This window comes from Phalaenopsis equestris, unplaced genomic scaffold, assembly GCF_001263595.1.
Source record: "Phalaenopsis equestris unplaced genomic scaffold, ASM126359v1 Scaffold001370, whole genome shotgun sequence".
Lineage (NCBI taxonomy): Eukaryota > Viridiplantae > Streptophyta > Magnoliopsida > Asparagales > Orchidaceae > Phalaenopsis > Phalaenopsis equestris.
Genome location: NW_018165809.1, coordinates 524,419 through 528,744, shown reverse-complemented (window position 1 = coordinate 528,744; position 4,326 = coordinate 524,419).

Here is a 4,326-nt window from a genome sequence, read left to right as displayed (position 1 = left end):
ACTATTGGTTTGATTCATGCACTATTCACAGTGGATCTTGTCATTATTGAGTAGGAAATGACCACCACAACTTGACCGATATTCTAAGATAAGAGATATGAAAGTTTTATGATGCATAGGAATTGTGGGTTAGATAATTAAACATATTTTTTATCAGATGACTAGCATCGTTGTCAGATAAATATAGTTGCTATGGTGAGGACACTGTGGCGAGTTGACCTGTATTCCTTGAGTGTCAGTCAGACTCGATTGTTAAAAAAATTACCCTTCATGTGAACTTTAGGAAATTTTCCAAAGCATTTGTCATATTTGATTGCTTCTTGCCTGAAATATGGCTGAGCTCTATAAGTTTTGGTCAGATTCGATTATTTTTTGCATGAACTGTAGTTGAATTCCTTAAACATTGGTCACGCCTAAGACCACACTGTTAAAAAATTTTAATGTAATATTTGTATTTGATGAGTAAAAATAAGAAAAAATTGGAGTTCAACATTCTTTTATCAATAAAGATGTACATAGTTTATGGATAAAATATTTTTAAGTCATCTTCATTCCACGTGCAGGCACCTCCTTTCTCTCATATGTCTCTAGCTTATAGGCCTCTGGAGTAAATCATTTGTTGAAAATTGAATTATCTTGTCGATGTATAATTGAGCTTTTATACCCCCTGTCCTTGTGCCACTGGGTTAGCTTTCTTTAGCATGAGGTTTTGAGCAGTGAATGTCTTGTCTATAAAATGCTTGTTATAGTATTGAGCTATCATTCCGTCACCTCATTTTTCCTCCACAAGGTCGAATACAAGTTATATTCCTTCAGTATTTTTTTCTTGTTATTTGTTTATCTCGTCATATGTAGAGGCTACAATCACTCTTTGACCGTAAAAATTATAGTCGACCAATAACATAACCTCTATTCCACGTGACAGTATGAATGGAGTTTTTCCAATCACAGACAAATGAGTGGTCTGAATCACCCATAAAATGAATGGTAAGACTTTAGCTCAGCTTCTATGGCTTCAGCAATCTTTTTTCTTAGTAGATTCAGTATGTCCTTGTTTGCAGCTTCAGTTTGCCCATTCATTAGTGGGTGATGGATAGATGTAAATTTTAAGTTAATCCCCTAAATTTAGTATAAATCTTTCACTTCTTGATAAACAAATTGTGTCCCATTATTTGTGATGATGGTGAGTGGTAGACCATACTAACATATAAGAATTGACCAAATGAAATTTTGAATGACTTTAATTATGATCCAAATGAGTGTTTTCACATCAACCCACTTAGAGAAGTAATCCACTGTGACAATAAAAACTTAGTTGTTCACAAGATATGTAAAATGACATAAGGATATCAAGTCCCAAATTGCAAATGGCTACAAGTTAAAGATTGACTGTGTTGTGGGAAGGTTCGTGCTGCACCTATGTGAATTTTTGACATTGTTCGTACCTTAATGCAATTTTTTCAACACCCTTATATGGGGTTGGTTAGAAGTAACATTGTCGTTGTATCTTATAAGCCAATATATTTCCTCTGAAATGACTCATCACTCGCTAGATAGTACTTCTCTCAGTATTTCTTTCTTCTCATTCTCTTTGATGCATCTTAAGTATAACAATGTGGTTGAACTTCAAAAGATTTTTTTCCTAATCAATAAATACTAGAAAGCTTTGATTTTGAAGTGCTTTGGGTAAGTTATTTTTTTTGGTGATGCTTTCAGTCTTAAGAAGCAAGATATACTAATCTAACTAGCACTTTATTCCCTCGGTTTCTATTTTCATAGCTTTAGTTTTTTCTATGGTCTGTCACTTAAGATTTTAGATGTCTCATCCCCTAAACAAACACACTTAGACAGAAGGTCGACTACCTGGTTATTTTCTTAGGAGCTGTGTTTGATTTTGAAGTCTTTGAATTTTCTTATCTCCATCTTGGCTTTGCTGAGATACCATGCCATCATTCAATGTCTGACTTTGAAATGCTTGTTTACTTGATTGTCCACCAATTGATAGTCAGATTTCACTAGGGGGTGCTGCACACCCATCTCGTTAAGTGAACCATAGTCCAACTATCAAGGCTTTGTACTCAGCTTGATAGTTTGTGACTTTTAATCATGTTCTTGTTGAATGATACTATTAATACCTAATAAAATTTGTTAGAGAAAGACTAAACCCTTCCTCGACGTGACTAGATGCTCCATTGATATACAAGACCTAGATTAGGTCATGGATCACCATCTCATTATCAAACTCGCTTGGCTCAGAGAATTCAATTATGGCTTGGGTTTCAATGACAATTCTTGGCACATGTGAGAGATTTAGTGAGGACTAACTTGAGGGGATGGTCGTTGATGATTATGAATAAATGTGTTTGGAAGCACAGTCAAAGTATGTGAGCAAAAATAATATGAGAGAATGTTAATTTTTTCATAATCCAATACCTAAGCTTGACCATCCTAAGGATCTAAGGATTCTAAGAGGTGCCACTGGATGCAAGTTTTATTAAAAAAACTTAAGTTTTAAAATGTCAACCTTATGTATGGTCTAAGCTAAGGGTGCAAGTACTTTCAAAATACATTTTGAAAATATGATGCTTATATGTAATAAAAAATTGTAAGTTGTTATACTTTTAAAATAGGTCCTAAGAAAAGGAAAGCCTAAGTGACACCTATTAGACTCTGTAGAACCTTAGCACAACATATGCATGCTGATCATGGTGTGATAGCTAGTATTGCTCATCGAGACATCCTCGCGGGCAATACTAGCTGTCGTGTCATGACCAGCAGAGGGTCACTCAACTAACAAGCCAGTTTTGTCATTAAGATGACTGTGAATGCACAGGCAGATGCAATATGATATAGTGTGTCGTGACCGTTTCACGAAGTAGGAGCGATCACGAGATGACAAACATTCATCACAAGTATATGATGACATATACTAATGAAAAATGCGCCATCAGTAAGGTGGCGTATTTTCTGCTACAGATAAACACACACTAGGTAGGCTTGATTTGCAAGTCGTCCCAGAGAAGGACACATGTGTGTTTGGAGTGAGTGTGCAAGAGTAGTGCCTTAAGAAAGATGCCCACGACAGTTCAAAGTGGTGTCGTAGGAGATGGAAGAGTGTGCAAGGAGCAGTGACTCTGAGAGTACTTATGACAGTCTGAAGCGGTGTCATAGGGAGTGAAAGAGTGTGCAAGAAGCAGTGAAATTGAGGAAGATGCCTACGACAGTTTGAAGCGGTGCCGAAGGAGGTGAGAGTGTACATAGAGCAGTGACTCGAGAGAAGACATAAGAGTGTTGGGAGTGAATGTCTGAGAAGCAGTGACTCAAGAAAGACACTAGAGTGTTGGGAGTGAGTGTGCGATGAGCAGTGACTCGAGAAGAAGCCTACGATAGTCCTAAACGGCGTCATAGGAGGTGAAAGAGTCTGATCCTCATTAGAGGAGAATCACACAATGGGTAGGCTTGATGTGCAAGCCATCCTGAAGAAGACACATGAGTGTTAGGAAGCAAGTGTGTCAGAATAATGACACATGCAAACTCAAACATGCAAGCAATGAACATGCATGATGATATGCAAGACAATATGCAAAGAGGGAAGAATGTAAGTGCGAACACTAGCGATGTGATGCACGATGACACGGGGATGTCACGGTATATGCATAAAGTAATGCGAGAATAAAAAACCACACGGTTCACGGTATAAGCACAAAGTAATGCGAGAATAAAAAACCACACGGTGACATGTGGATGTCACAGTATATTGCTTAGCTATTGCTTTTGACGCCTCATGCAAGCTGCTTTCATATATTTTTAAGACAGTGAGATAATGCTTTTTTTTAATGCAGTTGTTAACTAGTCTTTACTCTTTTAGCACCCCATAAAACACTATAAGAAAGAAAAAAAATTTTGTGTGCGCTGTCCGTACGCTAGCTACATAAGGATGACAAACGCGATACACTGAAGAATAAAAAAATAAAACTCTTCGCCGTTTATCGCGTCCATTGTCCATACATAGCTCGTGTACGGACGTCGTACGTAAAATTTTCTCATAAGAAAGATTATGTTATTTACCATAATACTTGAGGTGCAATTAATATAATAACTTCAATCATATAATGCCACACACCTTATATGATACTATTTCACATACTATATTATAAAACATATTTCATATCATTAAAAAGTAAACATATTTTATATTTAAATAACATGTAATTAACTTTTTTCACCCTCAATACAAGCTTGTATCGATTTTGTGGCTTGATAATATTAAAACTTAGGCAAATTTATAAATTAATTATTTATCTACACATATATATAAATATATAT